Here is a 21,641-nt window from a genome sequence, read left to right on the forward strand (position 1 = left end):
TTAGGTCAGTAAGCAAGGAGTTCATAAGCTTGAAGCAAGTTAACTCTTAAGACTGGTTGGAGTGCTATGAGTGACTGCTTCCTAGAAGACACAGCCTGACACGATTGGTACCTAGAGTGGCCCAAGAATGGAGGTGGTGATATGGGGTTCAGGAACTGATTCAGTCACCGGCTGGGTGGTAAGGACTTCCTTCTAAGTGGTATGTGAGGCAAGGCTGACACAAGACAAAAGGAAGCCTGATTACTAAATATTTCACTAGCTGGGACAAGAAAAACATCTCAATGGATGTATACCCTTGCCAGTGGGACTATTCAGCATTTATAAGATAATAAGGATAACAAGACATACAAGAAAAGTAGAATTGGCTGGTTATTGCTGTTTCATTGATGAACCACAGAGGGCAACTGATACACTTAAACAGTTAAAAATTCAAAACTAAGTATGAGAACCACTAGTTTACAAAGAGGCCCTTATATTCTTCAGAGGGAGAGCAAATACAACTAAGGAACAAACACCTAATCTGACAGTTAAGGTCAGGAGGGTTTAAAGACCATTGAAAGCTCATCCCACACAGGGTCTAGTACATTAAGGATAGGTCCATGTTGGGAAAAACATGGGTGGGTGTCCTGAGGACAGTGTCTCTGTGGATACTCTGAACCAGAGCCTAGAAGGTGGTCCAGCCCTCCCCATTGAAGTCGAAAGTTGATTTTCATACAGCAAGACACTTAGAAGCTTTCTCCCTCATAGGGCATTGGGTTCCCACCTCAAGAAATGCCCTCATTTTGTCTTGTTGGGAGGAAGAATTTTCTATACCCTTCGAGGTCCTTCTAGGTGAACTAAGAATCAAATTGACATGAGACCCATTAACAGGAGAAAATCAGATTTAATAACAGAAATATGGGGAGTCCACACAGATCTGGAAATTCCAAGGACAGTGAAGCAACATAACACAGGAGCTAAGGAGAGGGGTAGGGTCCAAAGGTACAAAAGGGAGGGAGAATATTAGCAGGAAAATGAAAGGAAATGTTTGGAAAACAAACACCCTGTTATGCAGAGAAGTTTCTTAGTAAAGAGGAATCTCTGTTAATAGCTCTCTTCCTGGAATAATCAGGCAGTTGGGGGGAGAGGGATGGAGGTAAATAGCTTTTCCTTAATCTGCTGGGTTTTTATTGCTTTCAACTCAAAATAATGTTCATGCCAAAGTAGCCTATCTTTGGGCTACCTGCCCTTGGCCCCTACAGCCCTGTACTCTCTACCCCTACAGAGTCAATATTAGATCCCAAAGGAATTGCAAGAATTATCTAGCTTGTATTAACAAGAATATGGGGCATATCCATTGTAACAGATTTTGAGAGTTTGATCAAACTCTCTCATTTATCAATGAGAATTTATTTACTTGGGAGCTCTAACTGGGGTATGGCAGGGATCCTAAGGTTGCAGTAGCATGCTGCTAGATGGTTCTTAGAAAGTACTGGACCACATTGTGCCAAGTAAAAAGGCACGAGTTGCTGAGACAGACAGTGGAAAAAGGGATTAAAAGGCTCAGGGAAGTAGGCTTGCTGGCCAGACTATGAGGCCGGAATACCCACCACAGGATTCTGTTCCATAGGAGGGTCCAGAATGCACCACCATTCAGCAATGTCATTAGGAATGTGCTGGAGAGAGGTATGCCAGCATCTATAAAAAGTGTTTGCTTTCCTCTTCAAGTCAGGACTAAGAGTAAGAACATAAAAACACTGGGGTTAATGGAGCATAATAGGAGAGAGATGGGGATGCCAGGAGGCCAAATCTAACAACCAGCAAGTTTGGACGGGCAGCTAAGGGGGCTTAGCCTGCAAGGAATTACAGTGGACAAAATAGTAAGAGCACTGCTTAGTACATGCACACAGAAGCAGTTAAGAATAAAAGAGCAAGAGGCTGAAGGTGGTCATCTCATTTTAAAGTCATATTATTTTGCTTAGTTCCTTGTCCTGAATAGTTTTAAAATCTGGAAATCACTGATTGAAAAGGTGACTGGGTCCTCAAGAAGAACTTTGCAAAACCTAGGCATCTAATAATAGCTCCACTAGTCCTTTCCCAACAAGATTGATAGCCATTTACTTGAATATATGGGAAAGGGGAACACCCAGACACTTTCAGGGCCTTTGGACATGGGTTCTTCATTAATACTGATATCCATAGAATGGAATAAAGGCTCCACTGCTGAGATGGGGCATCAAAACCCAGGTAACAAATAGATCACATTGACTTACAGTGCATCAGTGCAGTCTGTTCTACATCCGTTCTGCATGTGGTCATCATTTCCCTTGTCCTCAAATGTATAGCTGGGATTGACATACTTGCCAGTTGACATAACCTTCTCATTGGGTCATGGTCCTGTTGATAAGATCTATTGTAGAGCAGAAGGCCAAGTGGAAGTCTCTGAAATACCGTCACCCCAAATATGATAGAAAATATAAAACAATATCACATTCTAAAAAAGGATACAAGGGTGGTGGTCCCTTCCTTAGAGATATTGAGTGGATCCTAGTGATTGGTAGCATTGCTAGCAGATTGATAAGGCCTCAGGTACATGGTATGCAACTACAGATTTAACAATGTTATCTTTTTTTTTTTTTGTCCCAATCAGAAATGAGAATCAGAAAACTTTCATTCACATTTGCATTTTGTAAAGACAAAATTCCTTTACAGTTTTGCATCAGGGACAGTTAACAATCGGGTCCCCTGTCAACAAGTACACATCATGTCAGTTATCTCCCCAAGACCAACACCTATAGCAAAATTGTGGTGATTCCAACCACCCTCCCACCTGAGGTCCTACTCAGGAAGAGAGGTGTAAAGTAACCCTGGAGAATCTGCTTCTGTTGTGTTCAATGGATCTACAGAGTGTAAGTGTGGGCTGTGATGGCAGGGGAATGTTTCACTAGGACCTCCTTTAAAGAGAAAACCATAGGCAGCCCAGGTGGCTTAGCGATTTAGTGCTGCCTTCAGCCCAGGGCGTGATCCTGGTGTCCCGGGATCGAGTCCCACGTCGGGCTCCCTGCATGGAGCCTGCTTCTCCCTCTCCCAGTGTCTCTGCCTCTCTCTCTCTCTCTCTCTCTCTTTGTGTGTGTGTGTGTGTGTCTCATGAATAAATAAAATCTTAAAAAAAAAGAGAGAGAGAGAGAGAGAGAGAGAGAGAAAACATGCCATAAGGAGTGCAGTTAACTGACAGCCTCCAAGGACTGTGCTTTTGAGATTTGCCACAGTGTTCAAGTCAAGAACACAATCTCCCCAGGCAGATTGTGTTCAGTCACCCTGGTATAAGGTCCCTGTCATTTGCTCCAACATGGGCTTTCCTTAAAGGGCAGTCTTTGTTCTGGAGCTCCCCCTTGAGAAGAGCAAATGACTTTCTCTGACATTTACATCAGTCTGAGGTGCTTCATTCTCAAGTCTCCTTCCTTCTCTTCTTTCACAAGTATTGGCCCTGCTTCATAGACTAAGGATTTGACCTGAGTATCCCCCATCTCTCTCACTTTTATATTTCATAGGATCATTGCTTCCGATAAAGCTCTTGTACTTCCAATTTCTTCTTGACATCTGTTTTCTCAGAGGCTCTGAACTAACATGATCATCTACAAATCTGAGGTACCACAAGCAGCATAGTCCCTATTCCTAACTGAAAACATCCAGCATTTTCTGTTGAGGCTGAACTAATGATCAAATACAGTTGTTTTCTCCTCTTCATAGTCATTCAGAAATACTGATTTAACATTCTTAATCCAAAAACATGATTAACTTGATCTAATGAAAGAGAAAGAATCTCATAGTTATTTTTCTGTATTTTGAGAAGTATCCATCCTAGAAAATATCTTTTGGACATACTCATTCCAGATTCTGACTTTTTTTGTAATTGATGGGTTTTATCTTAAAAGTGAAAAGTAGTAATACTAGTATGGACATGCAATAACTACTCTAGATTCTCTTGTAGAACCCTATCCCTTAACAGAAGCCAAATCAGCTCAAGTGGTTGAAGTTGTGGTCATACAAAAGGCATATTAAGTTGCCAATAAATGAAATTATCACTGATCACCAATATGCTTTTGAATAGTTCATTAGTAGCTTAGTAGTTCATGATTTTGAAATGCTATAGAAACACAGAGGTTGGGGCACCTGTGCGGCTCCATGGTTGAGCATCTGCCTTCGTCTCAGGTTGTGATCCTGGGGTCCTGGGATTGAGTCCCACATCGGGCTTCCTGCAGGGAGCATGCTTCTCCCTCTGCCTATGTCTCTGCCTCTCTCTGTGTGTCTTTCATCTAAAAAAAAAAAAAAGAAGAAGAAGAAGCACAAAGGTTTCTACCCTAGAAAGTTGCTGTCATCAAGAGAGAGAGGCCTTACAGTAAAAGAGACTGCAATAGCAGATCACCCTGTTAATCAGACTGTTCTAATACAAATACCTATTTACAAAACAGAAAGGAAAAATCCATGAAGAAGTTCAAAGAGTCCATAAACAGGAACATAAAATTAGACCCCAAATTCTGGGAAAAAATGGAAATCAACGAGTTTTAAAATTCATGAGGATAAGGTCTGTCAAATCCAGGAAGGATGTATAATGTTTCCAGACTTCAAATGGACCTTGCTAAAATCCTCCATGATATACATCATTACAATTGGGACAGATTGCCTCTGACATTAAATAGTAGTAGGAAAACTTTTCTAGAATAAGAGATGATATGCCCAGTTCATGCTTCACTATAATTAACATAATACTGAAAAAACTATAAAGCTGATACATGCCAAAACATAAATGACAGGATTAGTTGAGCATCTCTAAATAAATTTTATAAAATTGTCTGCCTAGACAATGAATATATAATAGTAATAGGACATTTATTTTCTGGAATGGTTGAAGCCATAGCAATAATAATGGCATAATTTAAAAAGAGAGATGCTAAGACTTCATGATTTCTACCTAAGCAATCCTAGCATATCTATTCTATCCACTGATAGAGAAAGACAAGAGCAGGAACAATTATTCACGGTTTATGAAAGGCTTTATCCATTAGTCAAAAACTTCACTGTCCTTATTAATCTCCAAACCTCTGAAAAAGTGAAAAAATTCTTAACAGAATTAGAAAGTTACAACCATTAGAGATCTTTTTTTTTCCTTTTTTTTAAAAAGAGACTTTATCATTTATTCATGAGAGACACAGAACTAGAGAGGCAGAGACACAGGCAGAGGGAGAAGCAGGCTCCATTCAGGGAGCCTGACGTGGGACTCCATCCTGGATCTCCAGGATCACGCCCTGGGCTGAAGGCGGCGCTAAATCGCTGGGCTACCTGGGCTGCCCAACCATTAGAGAACTTAAGATGACATTCAATTGCAGGCCAGTTGCTGATTCAAGATCCTCAGATAAAGCAGATAATGAAATGAAGTAGCAATTTCAGCCCCAAATCATCTGAACAAGATATCCAGAGCCATTAATTGCCATATTCTCCATTGCCGGACGATTGGGCAAACAAAAGATAACTGAATAGACTGGGGACATACCAGGACAGAATTGTTCCCAGCTGCACCTCCCATAGACAGAGATGCTGCTAAGACAATAACCCCCTCTGAGAAATGGTTGACTCAAATCTTTCTGAAGGCTCCCATGTCATTCCAATACAGTCTTGATGGACATTAAACTAAGAAGTGAATTATAAACTCCTTAAACCTCCTTATGTCCAGTTTTTAAGGTACTATAGAGGTAGGATAGAACTGGGCAAGGGGACCTGAGCTGGTTTAGAATTAAAGACAGTGAAAGCATCAAGTCATCAAGAAGTTGGTGTAAACACACTCTCTTGACAGACATAGCCTTGGAGCTCCTGTCTGTCTTGGCCCTGGGGATCCCACGAGACCTAGTCTGGTTTATACCACCATGTACTAGCCTGACTCAACCATACAACTCTGTTCTGACATGTGCCTTCCAGTAGAATAAAAGAACTTCAAAAGGAGAGATATAAAGACCAAAGGCACATGGACTAGACTTTCTCAAAACCATAAGAGGCCTTTTCCTGGGATTATAGTGCAAAAGATGAACTGCCCAAAGGTGAACATGATTGCTGCTACTTCTTAGGTTAAAATATCGAAGGCATTGAAAGAACTAAATAACCCAGTCTAGATATCAGCTCAAGATTTGAGGACTACTCTGTTTGTCTTGTAGATCTTCCAATTAGGAATTACAAAGAACAACTATAGGGGTCATTTTGATATTTATTTTTATAATTGAACATTTGGTACATTAAAAAAACTAAATGTCTCTAATAATTAGAATAATATTCTCAATTTTTTCTGGTAGTCTAGGTAGTGTTAATTTTATTTTCTAATCAAGTAAACTTCTATAGTATCTCAAAGTTTTGGTGGGTTTGGTGATGCCAGAGTTGGTTTGAAAAGTACCCAATTTTCAGTCTAGAAAATTTCTCAAAGAAATAAACTATTTAAAAATTACATTTTATCTTCTTTGTATAAAGTAGTTAAAAATAATTGGGCATTCCAAGATAAATAACTTTATCATCTATCAGTGGTTTGGACATATATAGAGAGAAAGTAGTACAAAAACTATATTCACAGAATGAAAAAGGTCTGGAATACGCAGTGTGCAAACTTGACTGCTCAACATGAGAACTGGCAGACAGACATATTTAATTGTCTCTAATTCACTAGTGATTGTTCAAACATCTTTTTAAACCAGGCATAGATTTGAAAATCAAAATGGAAAGAACACAATTGAAACTCTATCTCTATAACCAATTTCATCTTAGCTCTGGAGCCCCACTTCTGCTCAGCAGTAGAAAAAGTGGTCCAATTCCATGATTATTTCTAGCCAAGTTCAAAATCATTTAATTACATTTCTATTTAAAAATCCTTTTTTAGGCTTCTTTCTTATCCTTTCTTAGAAATTATGTCCACTCAGCGGTAAGGGGAAAGGGGGCATATCCATATCTTTCTCCGCATAACTGCTGGTGCCTCAGTTGGTTTTTTTTAGCACACACATTAACCAATAAGGACTTCATCTTATAACATTAGTTCTTCCTACAGATGTCCCCTACCTTGCCTGTAGCTTCCCAGTATCCACGGTCCTACAGAGATTTGGCCTAATTCCTCTACACCAGAGATTGGCAAACTACAGCCCTTGCACCAAAGTCTTCATCCTGGTTTTGTATGATTCAGGAATTAAGAATGGTTCTTACATTTTTAAAGAGTTGTAAAAGAAAAGGGGGAAGAAAAGGAGTAGGAAAAAAGGAGGAAAAGGAGAAGAAAGAGAAAGGGTAGGAAGGAGGAAGATGGGAAAAATAACATGAGACAGAGAACACATATGGCCTGCAAAGCCTAAAATGTTTACTGTCTGGCTTTTTAGAGGAAAAAATTGCCAACCTCTACTCTAGGTACAGATCTCATGAGTTTCTCTTTGATGCTGTCATTTTCCTCTATCTACCAATTTTATGGAGTTAGTACTCTCTCACCCAATGATCAGGTGTTGACCATCTGGTTTATGGGGAGTTTGAATGCCAAGCCCAGTGCTGTGGTTAGTTAAGGGTCATCTTGGCTCTCTCTCATCTATCCAGATGTCTACTGTCTCCATCCACCTCCTATGCCCTGGCAGTGCTGGATGAATCTGAGACCTATTACTTAAACTCTGAACATGAAGCTGGCATCAGTTCACTCAACCTTATGGAAGAGGCTGTTACTCCATGGTAGAGGAGCATCATTCATTTCTCTATCTCCCCAAAATCTGTACTCTGTATTCCAATATTTTAGTGTCTGAAATTACAAAAAGACCTTTGAAAGGGCAAACCCATGAAGCTGGAGACTGAGTGGCCTCAATACTTTTCAATTCTCTGAAAATTTCTGATTATGTAAGTATATTTTGACAAAAGACAAGTATTACCAAGTTATTTATTCTTTATAACTGTGTGGGAGGGTCAGGCAAGGAGGCAAACTATAAGAGGAATATCTTCGAGATTGCTATAATTGTAGCAAGGGGGAAAGAGAGATTCAATATATTACTTTTAGACACTGATGATTTAGATTTTGATATTCATTTAGTGTTACTTTAACATGTAATCTTCGGTAACCGACTTAGATATATGAAACCTTAATAGAAAATGAATCAATTGTCTTCCTCTTCTAACTCAGTAACACAAAGGAAGAAATTCCAGTAAGCAGCAGGACCTCACAGTTAACTGCTACATTAATCATCCCCTTTGGAAAGAAGGACGCCTGGATCATTATACAAACAATTACTTAGAAAAGAAGGTGTCACTATAACAAAAATCTCAAATTATATGGCATTGGCCTAAGGGCTAGGTAGCAAGAAAATAAACTTCAGAGGCTAGAAAAATAATGCTCCATGTTATACAGTGGTGAAGCATTTGGTAAAATTGTCCCCTGTGACACTTTGGAAGGTATGAAGTATATATGCTTGATAAACTTGCATCTCTGAGGAAAGAGAATGAAAAAAGAGAGCTTTAATTACCATTGGATATATCTGTCAACAAAAAAAAAATAGATCAATTTAGGAAAGAGTTGGCTAATTTGCAACTATCTTTCCTTTCAACAGTGAAAGGAAACAGAAGATCCGGAAAGTCCAGGACTTGCAGGATTGGGAGAGGCACTGCTTCTCATACTCAACTGGTAAAAGATAAAAATGAGAAGTCTTTTGAGAAAAAAAAAGTCTTATTAGAATTCAGCCTTACAAAAAAAAAAAAAAGAAAGAAAGAAAAGAAAAAGAAAGAGAAAGAAAGAAGAAAGAAAGAAAGAAAGAAAGAAAGAAAGAAAGAAAGAAGAAAGAAAGAAAGAAAGAAAGAAAGAAAGAGAGAAAGAAAGAAAAGAAAAGAATTCAGCCTTACAGAAAGAACCAAATCAAAGGCATCCCTGAAGTTTAAAACCTCTGAATGGTTCCAGCTATCTTGGAGCATAGATCTAGTTAAGGTTATAGCATCCAGAGCATCATTTTTAAGAGGACAAAATGGCTTGATGAGAAGAGACAAAGGCTATGATTCTCCCACCAAATCCTTGTAGGTTTAATGCTTGTACACTTGATTGAACTTAGCGCAGTCCTGGAAATAATTGTGGATGTGTCTATTGGCATGTGCTAATGATTGGAATCAAACTGATGAGAATCCAAGTTGTATTTGGATTTGTAGTTACATTTGTAGTTGTAGTTCAAAGAACTACGAGACTAAATCAAAATTTGAAACTTAAATTGACTATTTGAAATTTAAAATGATCTTTATTCCCTAAAGCACAGGCTAAGAAAGCCTTTCAACTTCTAAAGAGGATATATTCTCCAATTTTTTCCTCAGAGGTAGCCAAGGAAGATAATGGAAAAGGGAGAAATTCCTCAAAGCTAATACTAAAGATCTTATCAAACAGTGGAATTGGGAGTCCCTCCCAGGAAACAGAATTGAGCCCTAATTAGAAACATCCTCACCCACAACATAAAGGACCCTCAACAACACATTCCCAGGGTGGTTTTAAAATTGCCAGTGACTCCTGAGCATCCCATTCTTTTTCCAGTCTGAAAAGGATTGTTTGTTTGAGTTATCTTTTTCTTATCTCACCAATGTATATCAGTGTGTAAAAAACTAATAACTTGTCATCTTATTTCATAGTTTCCAGATAATGGAGAACAGTGCCTGGACTTGATGTAAAGAATTCTACTTATCACTCAGAGATGCTGGGCTTTAAGTTTGATGCACTGACTGAAGTGACTTTTGGGTTATATCTTTCAAGCAACGTCCAGTATGCTTTGGCTGCAGGAAAGGAAGTGGTGACCAGCATATTTGGTGGCCGTGCTGTCAAAAACCAATCTCTTTCCTCCAGAGTCAAAACATAACATCACCAAGGCAGTTTGGACATAAAGAGGAATGATAGTTTTATTACTTCGCCAGGCAAAGGAGGCTGCAGCAGGTTAATGTCTTCCAAACCGCAGACCCTCCTGGGGTAAAAGATTGAGGGCTTTTATAGGAAAATGCAGGCTCTGGGTGGTTTCAATAGGGATCTGGTACATGCTGCCAGCAACATTTGTCATGTCTTCAAGGTGGTCTCAAGATGGCCAAACACTGGTGCCAACCATCCAAGTTTCAATGTACTCAAAATAAGTACACATTGAGGTCAACGAGATGTCAATATTAATACTGAGTTCTTGGAACAAAGGATTCTACAGAAAAAGTAAAGGGAAAGAGAGACTTCAAGAATAAGGAAGAGAAAATTTGTTCACTTTAAAGTCACACCTTACTGAAGCACTAGTGTGTCCGTCTTCACTTCTATCCATCTTTACATTTAAATAGCGGTTTTAGCCCGAAGGGCAGATATTAGTGAAGTTTGTTGACAGTTTGCATCTCTCTTAATTCTAGTAAAATGGCAGGATCATACTTCCTGGCCCTCTTGGAAATGGATAAGGCCACATGACCACATTTGGTCAATGAGTTGTGGACAACTGGTGTCACTTCCAGACCAAGCATACAATTGCTGATGCCAGACCTCCAGAATTCTCTTATCCTTTGTCTCAGCAGCCGGCAATGCTTGAGGTGGTGACTGATCCATCAGTCCCTGAGACACTGTGACAAGCAGAACCATTCTGCTGATCCATAGCTGACATGTTCATTTCTCACTCAGGCATTCTGCGTGTTTCAAGCCACAAAGATCTAGGGAATGTTTGATACTGCAGCATAATATAATCTATCTTTCCTGATAAAAGAACAAAGGGGAGGGGGGCAATGGGCACAATTTTCCTCCTGGAAGACTATCACCAAACAATATAAAAGTATGGGCTTCTAGTTTTAGGGCCTAGACACTAGGGGTAATTAAATTTGTTTCTCCAAAGATTTTTCTAGGATCTGAAACTGATAAGAAATTAATATCTAGAATGTACAATAAAGAGGCAGGAACTCCATGGGGAAAAAAGTTGTGCAAAGTATATATCCACAGGCTATTTACATAAAAGAAAACCCAAAGGCTAGCAAATATATAACAAAATGCTTGACTCATTTAACAATCAGAGAAATGTAAATGAAGAAAAGATATCACTTTACACCTATTACCCTGGAAATACAAAGCTAGGTAGTTGTAAAGTATTGACAAGAATGTGGGAACATGGAAATCCTCAAGAATAGTTGATGGGAAAGTGTCTAGTGAAGTCTTTCCAGAGGACAGCTGGTCACAACACAATCAAATTAAGAATGCTTAATACTAGTTCAGGATGTAAAAATTCAAAATAGAATAAAATAGAATGAGATAAACCACTTCTATAACTTAATATATGTTTGCAGAGCAGTACATGTTTTACAAGAACATACACAAAAGTATAAATATTGTATCAATTAGAATGTTTGCCAGTAACAGCAGAGGGTAATGGGAGTGAAGAATAAGGATAAATGGAAATAATAAAAGCCTTAATGATAATGAGTCACAAACTAATTAACAGGACCATCTGCACAAGACAGCTCCCCCCAAATAAGTAACTTACTTTTCTCATCCCAACCCAAAGTGAATTAATACAAAGGGAAAAATATTTTTTTTCAATATGTCATATGGCCAATGATTTTAATCCATAGAAAGACACCCTGAGAAAGCCAAGATCCCTTCAGCACAAGAAAATGCCAATAACCAAAGTGCAAGCATTTTGTAATCTTTAAACAATAGTATGCTGGTAAATGTTTAACAGTTAGTCCTGGAAGGGGGGAGCATTTGCTTGATTTATAGCGTTTGCTGACTTCTGTGATGTAAATATTCCCATCAGAGCTAATTTCAAACTATCAATGATTTAACAAACAGATGGCAAAACTCCTCAAAATGTACCAATTGGCCCCCATGAGCTAGTAAGAGCATGTTCCGGCACACTGCCTTTAAGACTCCAGAACAAAAGCACAAGACCCATTGATTTAAATGTAGATCTTGCCAAAGATGTCACAGAAAATAAACGCTTAGCGGCTTTCTGTCCATCATCTCTCAGAAAGCAACTCATTTCACCTGCAATGAATCTTCTTTAGTTTGAGCTAAGGAGACCTTCTTCCATCTTTCAATTTGTTGCATTTAATTGCTGCAGAAACACAGACCCCATTATTAAAGGGTTTTTTAAATTTCTTTTATAAAATGATGGCTTTATTTCATGGTACAATATGTTTTTCATTTTTATAACATCTTTGACATTACAAAGTAATAGAGAACCTGTCAGTTTCACAGGTTTTGTCTATGTGTCTGAGAGTGTGTGTATTCTGTGTTGTTTCTGTTTGTGTAAATCACAGCTTTGGGGATTGATGGTTTAAAACAAAGAAATAAAAAGTCTGCTTAATCACAGTCAAAATGGACTAAATCAGTCAGTTGTTGTATAACAACATATGAACAGATTAAAATAATATCTGTGCTTGAGGTGCCTGGGTGGCTCAGTGGGTTAGGTGTATGCCTTTGGCAGGTCATGATCTCAGGGTCCTGGGATAGGCTCCCTACTCAGTGGGCAGTCTGCTTTTCTCTCTTCCTCTACCCTTCCCTTATTCTCTCTCTCTCCATATGCCTTTCTCTCTCTCTCTCAAATAAAAAAATAATAGACCTTTTAAAAATAAATAATATCTGTGCTTCTGAAACTAGACTTATTTTCTCAGCTTGTTCAGGACATTTTATATCAACAGCATTGCCTTTAAAATAACATGTTTTAAATTGCCATTAAAAGTAATGTAATGGAATCAGATAGATGGTCTTCAAATCGTAGTTCCAAGACCGCACTAATTAACAAAGTAGCCACATGCCAATTATGTAAAGTAAGCTTCAGCTTCCTCATCTATAGGATGAAGATGGCAATGCCTGCTTTAGGGGTTGGGTGAATTACATAAAATAAATGTACATGAATTGTGCAAGGCAGTCACCACCTTATAACTGACATTTAATATATTTTCTTCATTGGTAGTAATAAAGGGGGTATAGAGCAGAAATTATTTTATTCATTACTAAATTTCCAGCAGTGCTTGGCCATAATAGAGGCTCAGTATTTTTTGATTTGCATAATTTTCTTTTTTGGTTTTTGATCTCTTCAGATTTGTCTGGTGTGTATTTCACTTAGGTTGTGGTTGATATTTTTGATTTTGTTCTCTCAGTCATCTATTCCTCTCTGGACGAAATGAATAGAAGGAGAAATTCACAGCAAAAGAACCAGAGGTAATATTCTCTGCCATAGATCTAATTGATATGGATATAAGTAAAATGTCAGAAATAAAATTCAGAATAATGATTATAAAGTTACTAGCTGGGCTTGAAAAAAGCATAAAAGACACTAGAGAATCTCAGTGCAGAAATAAAACCTAATCAGGCCAAAATTAAAAATACTTTAACTGAGATGTAGTCTGAAGTGGATGCTCTAACAGTAGCATAAATGAGGCAGAAGAGAGAGTCAGTGACATAGAAAACAAAACGGTAGAAAGAAAGGAAGCTGAGGAAAAGAGGGAAAAACAACTAATGGACAATGAGGGAAGGCTTTGAGAGATCAGCAATACTGTAAAGCAAAACAATAGTAGAATTATTGGGGCCCCAGGGGAAGAAGAAAGAGAGAGAGGGGGCCAGAAAGTATATTTGAGCAAAATTATAGCTCTGAACTTCCCTAATCTGGGGGGAGGAAATAGGCATTCAAGTCCAGGAGGTACAGAGAATCCCCCTAGAAATCAATAAAAATAGATCAACACCCCAACATATAATAGTGAAGCTTGCAAATTTCAGGGACAAACAGAAAATTCTGAAAGCAGCTCGAGACAAAAGATCCTTAATATACAAGAGTAGGAACATTAGACTGGCAGCAGACCTATTCACAGAGACCTGGAAGGCCAGAAAGGGCTGGCATGATACATTTAGGGTACTAAATGAGAAAAATAGGCAACCAGGAATACTTTATCCAGCAAGGCTGTCATTCAGAGTGGAAAGAAAGGTAAAAATCTTCCAGGACAAACAGAAACTAAAAGAATTTGTGATCACTAAATCAGCCCTTCAAGAAATATTAAAGGGGATCCTATAAGCAAAAGTAACAGACCAGAAAGAAACAGAGACAATATACAGAAACAATGACTTTGCAGGTAATACAATGACACTAAATTCATATCTTTCAATAGTTACTCTGAATGTAAATGGGCTAAATGCTCCAATCAAAAGACACAGGGTATCAGATTGGATAAAAAAGCAAGACCCATCCATATGCTGTCTACAAGAGATTCATTTTAGACTTGAAGACATCTCCAAATTGAAAGTGGGGGGGGGGGGGGATGGAAGGAGAACCATTTATCATGCTAATGGACATCAAAGTAAAGCTAGGGTAGCAATCTTTATATTAGACAAGTTAGATTTTAAACCAACGACTGTAGTAAGGAATGAAGATGGACAATATGTCATATTTAAAGGGTCTATCCAACAAGATAAAAAAATTATAAATATTTATGCTCCTAACTTGGGAGCAGCCAATTATATAAACCAATTAATAACAAAATTAGAGAAATACATTGATAATAATACAATAATAATAGGGGAATTTAACACCCCACTCACAGCAATGACAGATTAACTAAGCAGAAAATCAATAAGGAAATAAAAGCTTTAAATGACACACTGGACCAGATAGACTTCACAGATATTTACAGAGCATTTCATCTTAAAGCAACAGAATACACATTCTTCTCGAGTGCACATGGAACATTCTCCAGAGTATATTACATACTGAGTGACAAGTCAGGTCTTAACCAGTACCAAAAGGTTGGAATTATTCCCTGCATAATTTTAGGCCACAATGCTTTGAATCTTGAATTCATTCACAAGAGGAAATTTGGAAGGAACTCAAATACTTGAAGGTTAAAGAGTATCCAACTAAAGAATGAATGGGTCAACCAGAAATTAAAGAAGAATTTTTAAAAATTATGGTAACAAATGAAAATGAAAATACAACTGTTCAAAACCTTTGGGATGCAACAAAGACAGTCCTAAGAGGGAAATACATAGCAACTAAAGCCTTTCTCAAAAAATTAGAAAAGTCTCAAATACACAAGCTAAACTTACACCTAAAGAAGCTGGAGAAAGAAAAGCCTAAACCAAGCAGAAGAGAAATAGTAAAGATTAGAGCAGAAATCAATGAAATAGAAACTGAAAGAATAGTAGAACAGATAAGTGAAACTAAAAGCTGGTTCTTTGAAAGAATTAATCAGATCAATAAACCCCTAGCCAGACTTTTCAAAAAGAAAAGATAAAGGACCTAAATTAATAAAATCATGAATAAAAGAAGAGAGATCACAACCAACACCAAGGAAATACAGTTTTAAGAACATATTATGAGCAACTATAGACCAGCACATTAGGCAATCTGGAAGAAATGGATGCATTCCTAAAAAGAATTATAAACTACCAAAACTGAAACAGGAAGAAATAGAAAACCTGAATGGGCCAATTACCAGCAAGGAAGGAAATTGAAGCAGTAATCAAAAATCTCCCAACAAACAAGAGTTCAGGGCCCGATGGCTTCCCAGGGGAATTCTACTGAACATTTAAAGAAGAACTAATACTTATTTTTCTGAAGATGTTTCAAAACAGAAATGGAAGGAAAAGTTCCAAATTTATTCTAATTAAGCCAGTATTACCTTGATCCCAAAACCAGAAAAAGACCCCATCAAAAAGGAAAATTACAGACTAATATTCCTGATGAACATGGATGCTAAAATTCTCACCCAGATACCAACAGTACACTAAAAGGATTATTCACCATGACCAAGTGGGATTTATTCTTGGGCTGCAAGTGTGGTTCAACATTTGCAAATCAATCAACATGATACATCACATTAATATAAAAAAAGGACAAGAACCGTATGATCCTCTCAATCGATGCAGAGAAAGCATTTGACAAAATACAGCATCCTTTCTTGATTAAAACTCTCCACAGTGTAGGGATAGAGAGAACATACCTTTATATCGTAAAAGCCATATACAAAAAGCCCAGTGAATATCATTCTCAGTGGGGAAAAACTGAGAGCTTTTCCCCAAAGGTCAGGAACACGACAGGCATGCCCAGTCTCACCAGTGTTGTTCAGCATAGGGCTAAAATTCCTAGCCTCAGCAATCAGACAACAAAAAGAAATAAAAGGCATTCAAATTGGCAAAGAAGTCAAACTCTCACTTTTCACAGATGACATAATACTTTATGTGGAAAACCCCCAAGACCCTACCCCCAAACTGCTAGAACTCATAAAAGAATTCAGCAATCTGGCAGGAAATAAAATCAATTCACAGAAATCAGTTGCATTTCTACACACTAACAATGAGACAGGAGAAAGAGAAAATAAGGAATTGATCCCATTTACGACTGCACCTAAAATCCTAAGATACCTAGGAATAAACCTAACCGAAGAGGTAAAAGATCTGTACTCTAAAAACTACAGAACACTTATGAAAAAAATTGAGGAAGACATAAAGAAATGGAAAAATGTTCCATGTTCATGGATTGGAAGAATAAATATTGTTAAAATGTCTATGCTACCCAGAGCAATCTGCATAACCAGTGCAATCTCTATCAATGGTAATTGACATTTTTCACAGAGCTGGAACAAAAAATCCTAAAATTTGTATGGAACAAGAAAAAAAAAATAGCCAGAGGAATGTTGAAAAAGAACACCAAAGCTTGTGGCATCACAATGCCAGACTTCAAGCTATATTACAAAGCTGTGATAATCAAAACAGTGTGGTACTGGCACAAAAACAGATGCATAGATCAATGGAATAGAATAGAGAAGCCAGAAATGGGCCCTCAACTCTATGGTCAACTCATCTTCAAAAAGCAGGAAAGAATATCCAATGGCAAAAGGACCATCTCTTCAACAAATGGTGTTGAGAAAATTGGACAGCCACACATAGAAAAATAAAACTAGACCATTCTCCTAACACCTACACTAAGGTAAACTCAAAATGGATGAAAAACCTAAATGTGGACAGGAATCCATCAAAATCCTAGAAGAGAACACAGGCAACAACCTCTTAGACATCAGCTGCAGCAGATTCTTGCTAGACACATCTCCAATGGCAAGGGAAACAAAAGCAAAAATGAACTATTGGGATTTCATCAAGATAAAAATGTTCTGCACAGCAAAGGAAACAGTCAACAAAACTAAAAGGCAATCTATGGAATGGGAGAAAATATCTGCAAATGAAATATCAGATAAAGGGCTAGTATCTGAGATCTATAAAGAACTCATCAAACTCGACACCCAAAAACAAATAATCCAGTCAAGAAATGGACAGAAGACATGAACAGATATTTCTTCAAAGAAGATATACAAATGGCCAACAGACACATGAAAAAATGTTTCATATCACTTGGCATCAGGGAAATACAGATCAAAACCACAATGAGATACCACCTCACACCAGGAGGATGGCTTAAGTTAAAAAGTCAGGAAACAACAAATGTTGATGAGGATGTGGAGAAAGGGGAACCCTTGCATTTCAAGCTGGTGCAGCCACTCTGGAAAACAGTATGGAAGTTCCTCAAGAAGTTAAACATAGAGCTACCCTATGACCCAGCAATTACACAGCTAAGTATTTACCAAAGATACAAATGTATTGACCTGAAGGGGCACCTGCACCCCAATGTTTATAGTAGCAATGTCCACAATAGCCAAACTGTGGAAAGAGCTGAGATGTCCATTGACAGATGAATGAATAAAGAAGATGTGGTCTGCATATACAATGGAATATTACTCAGCCATTAGAAAGGATGACTACTAACCATTTCATCAACATGGATAGACCTGGAGGGTATTATGCTGAGCTAAATAACTCAATCAGAGAATGACAATTATCATATGGTTTTACTCATATGTGGAATATAAGAAATAGAGCAGAGGATCGTAGGAGGAGGGAGGGAAAACTGAATGGGAAGTCATCGGAGAGGGAGAAAAACCATGAGAGACTCTTAAGTATAGGAAACAAACTGAGGGTTGCTGCAAGGGAGGTGGATCGAGGGGATGGGGTAATTGGGTGATGGGCATTAGGGAGGGCATGTGATGTGATGAGCACTGGGTGTTATATACAACTGATCAGTTATTGAACTCTACATCTGAAACCAATGATGTACTATATGTTGGCTAATTGAATTTAAATTAAAAAATAAAAATAAAACAAACAAGACAATCCCATACAGGAAGTTATCTTCCTGAACAATTTTTTAATATCCCAGGTTGCCAAATCTAGTATAAGTATAAACTAACGATACTTTATTAATGAGATGCTGAAAAGACTTTACATAAATTTATGCAAAAAGTCAACATAATTGAAGAGAAAGATGTTATAGACAGAACGGCTTAAATTAGGTAAACCCAATTTTAAAACTAAGTTACTTTGTACTCTCTAGCTACTTAACATTGCATAGCATTTTCAAATGTGTATTAGTTAAAAAGGGTTTCATATTATAAGAAGTGCAGTTACTATAAAAATGACAAGGCAAAAGGCATATTGCAAATATATCACAGCTTTAGGACTCCTTTTAAGCCACTTAATACCAAATATTATTAAGTTAGTGGAACTTATGGGGATCTCACTACATTTCCTTATAAAAATGTTTTTAAAATTTCACATTTCACATTCTTACTATCTTACACAAAAAGTTATGTTGTGAAAATAGCATTGAAATTGTTTTGGGGGTTGCCTGCTTTCAGCTCTTACTACCATTCTGTCCCTAATGGATCATCACACAATTTCTCTATAGCCTCTTATTTTATGGCTTCTTTCCAATCTGTTCTATAGTCCCTATTGCTTATTGAAGAATATAGCCTCCCAGGCCTTTTTAGCTGAGACTGAACATATGCCCAACACATAATGGGATTTCAAAATAGGAGGAGATGTGACACTTTGTCACTATCACACCTTATGTCATAATATAGGAAATTAACACCATGCTTGTAGTGCTGAGCTCATTTGCAAGAATCATAAATCACCATTGTTTCCATTTCAACAGTCTGTAATTTATCTTGGCATATTATTCCTATTTCAACTGGGGTTGTTCCTTTCCATCATATACAAATGAGCTCTCTTTCTTTTATACACAAGAGTAATACTAGACTTTATTTTAGTGTCCACCCATACCACTGCTTCAATTTCCTTATACATCTTGTATGGAATGGCTTCTGATCTTCTCAATCTATTATTCAAGAAGGTACTAATACTTGACTACTTCACTGTCTTTTAATATAGTTATAACTATACATTTATATTCTGAAATGTGTAACTTATTGTTTAAAACTTTCCTTTATGTAACAGAATATATTGATGTTTAAAAACTATGTAGTTAGGTTCTATTGCTGATTAATTTCACTTTGGCATAGAAAAAGAAAACATTACAAACTTTGGTGTAAGGTAGCATTGGGTGTGATAGGACTAAGAATCATTGATTTATGGTAACATTTACAACCATGAGTTCTCCTGGGTCTTGAAGGGGACTCCTTAGCAGTGAGGCCAATCCTCATTCTGTGAAGAGGAGGCAAAGCCAATGGCTATGTGCCTTTAAACAGTATCACTGCCTTTTATTAATTACCCTACATTGAAAAATAATGTCTCCAGCCTTAAGAATAAATATAATTGACTACATCTATCATAATAACTAAAACTAAAAACAAACAAAAAACACAATACTAATTTCTGGTGAATATGTCAAGCATCAGGAATTCTCATTCATTGCAGATGGGGATGAAAAAGATAGTCACTTTAGATGACAGTTTGGAAGCTTCTTACACAACTAAACATAGTTACCATAAAATTGTGTTACCATATATACAACTGTATTCCATACAATCCAGCAAGCATACTCCTAGATATTTACCCAACTGATCTGAAAATTTATGTCCACACAAGAATCTGTATCTGAATGTTTGTTGCAATTTTATTCCTGGTTATAAGAAACTGAAACCAACCAAGGTGTCCCTCAATAAGTGAATAGATAAACAAGCTGTGGTACATCTATACAATGGAATATTAGGAATAAAAAAAGAAAAAGAAAAAAGCTAGCAAACCGGAAAATACATGGATTAATGTATTTAATGCATTAATTAATTAAATGCATATTATATACTATATGATACCAATGATGTGACATTTTGGAAAATATATAACTATAGAGACCATAAAAAGATTAGCGTTTGCCAAGGAGGAGGGGGAAGAGGGAAGGCTGAACAGGTGAAGGATAGTTTTAAGGCATGTATTTTGTACATATTTGCGGATTCATGAGATTACACATTTGTCAAAATCCTATAGACCTTCATAGCACAAAGAGAACTTCATAGAACAAAGATTATGCAAATCTTTAAAAAAGTCATTTAAGGGGTCAGAGAATTCCAGGATGAAATGCAGACTGTGACAAAACAATCCAACTGTACAATGTAGTAATAAATCTTACTGTAGGAAACAATCTTACTAAGCACTATACTCTAGTTGATAAAGTTGTTTCCTATGCAGGTACAGGTTAATTCTGATACCATTTAATAATAAAAATCATTTAATTCTGATACCATTATTAATGCATACTGGAATTGAACAATTAAATCAATAGATGGCAGATGATGGGACCCGTGTCTCACCATTGGGAATTGACAGATAAGGAAAGAGAGGAAGCCAGATAATCCATATGCTAATAGGGTTGGAGACATCGGTATTAACTCAAGCTTAACTTAATATAGATATAGATGGCACCCCTATAAGTATATAAGTATATAAGTATATAGGGGTGCCTGAGTGGCTCAGTGGGTTAAGCATCTGACTCGATTTTAGCTCAGATCATGATCTCAGGATTGTGATATCGTGCGGCATATGGGTCCATGCACTGGGCATGGAGCCTGCTTAAGATTCTCTCTCTCCCTCTCCCCCTCCCAACCCTCTCTAAAAATATTTTTAAAAATATTTATAGGTATATGCAAATTTTAGTGTATGTGTTAGTGTAACACACATTTCCTTGCTCTGTAAGCTGAGAGAACCTAAAACCAAGGACACTCCAGGAACAAAAAGTGTATCTAGTGCCTAGATCTTGGTTTCTGAAACCATTCTCCAATAAAAGGAACAAGAGCTCCTTGGCAAAATTGTTGATTCTAGAACTGGGCAGGAAATATCCAAAATGAACCTGGACTTAAATACAAAATATAAAACTATGAAGCTTTTAGAATAAAGGTAAAAGAAAATCTTTGGAAACCAGGGTTAGGCAAAAAGTTCTGAGATTCAACTTTAAAAGTATAATCTATAAAAGGAAAAACTTTATAAAATGGACTCATCAAAACTTGAAACTGTTTAATGAAAAACACTGTTAAGAGAATAAAAAGACAAATCACAGACTGAGATTAAATATTTGTAAGCCAAATATCTGGCAAAGGACTAGTATCTAGAATATTTGAAGCATTCTCAAAGCTCAGCAGTGAAAAAGCAAAGAATTTTCAATAAGAAGATTGGCAAAAGATATGAAGAAACATTGCATCCAAGAGGACATATAGATGGCAAATAAGCCCATGAAAAGATATTCAATATCATTAGATTTTAGGGTAATGTAAATTAAAGCTGTAATAACACATCTATCATAATAAGAAATTTAAAAATGGAATTAATAAAATAAAATTGCAAAATAAAGAAT

General features: G+C 37.1%; 1 long non-coding RNA gene across 2 annotated transcripts in view; it reads right to left on the minus strand.

Annotated features, from left to right (window-relative positions):
- Nucleotides 1-883: 883 nt before the first annotated feature.
- The window catches only part of LOC144305372 (uncharacterized), a 165,265-nt gene continuing 144,507 nt past the window's right edge, over nt 884-21,641 (minus strand). For both annotated transcript variants that reach the window (XR_013372395.1, XR_013372396.1), the window contains 3 exons: nt 4,153-4,295; nt 2,253-2,389; nt 884-1,713 (listed from right to left, as the gene is read on the minus strand). This is a non-coding gene — a long non-coding RNA (uncharacterized LOC144305372). The remainder of the gene's footprint in view (nt 1,714-2,252; nt 2,390-4,152; nt 4,296-21,641) is intronic.

The sequence above is a fragment of the Canis aureus genome, chromosome 35 (genome assembly GCF_053574225.1).
Source record: "Canis aureus isolate CA01 chromosome 35, VMU_Caureus_v.1.0, whole genome shotgun sequence".
Taxonomy (NCBI): domain Eukaryota; kingdom Metazoa; phylum Chordata; class Mammalia; order Carnivora; family Canidae; genus Canis; species Canis aureus.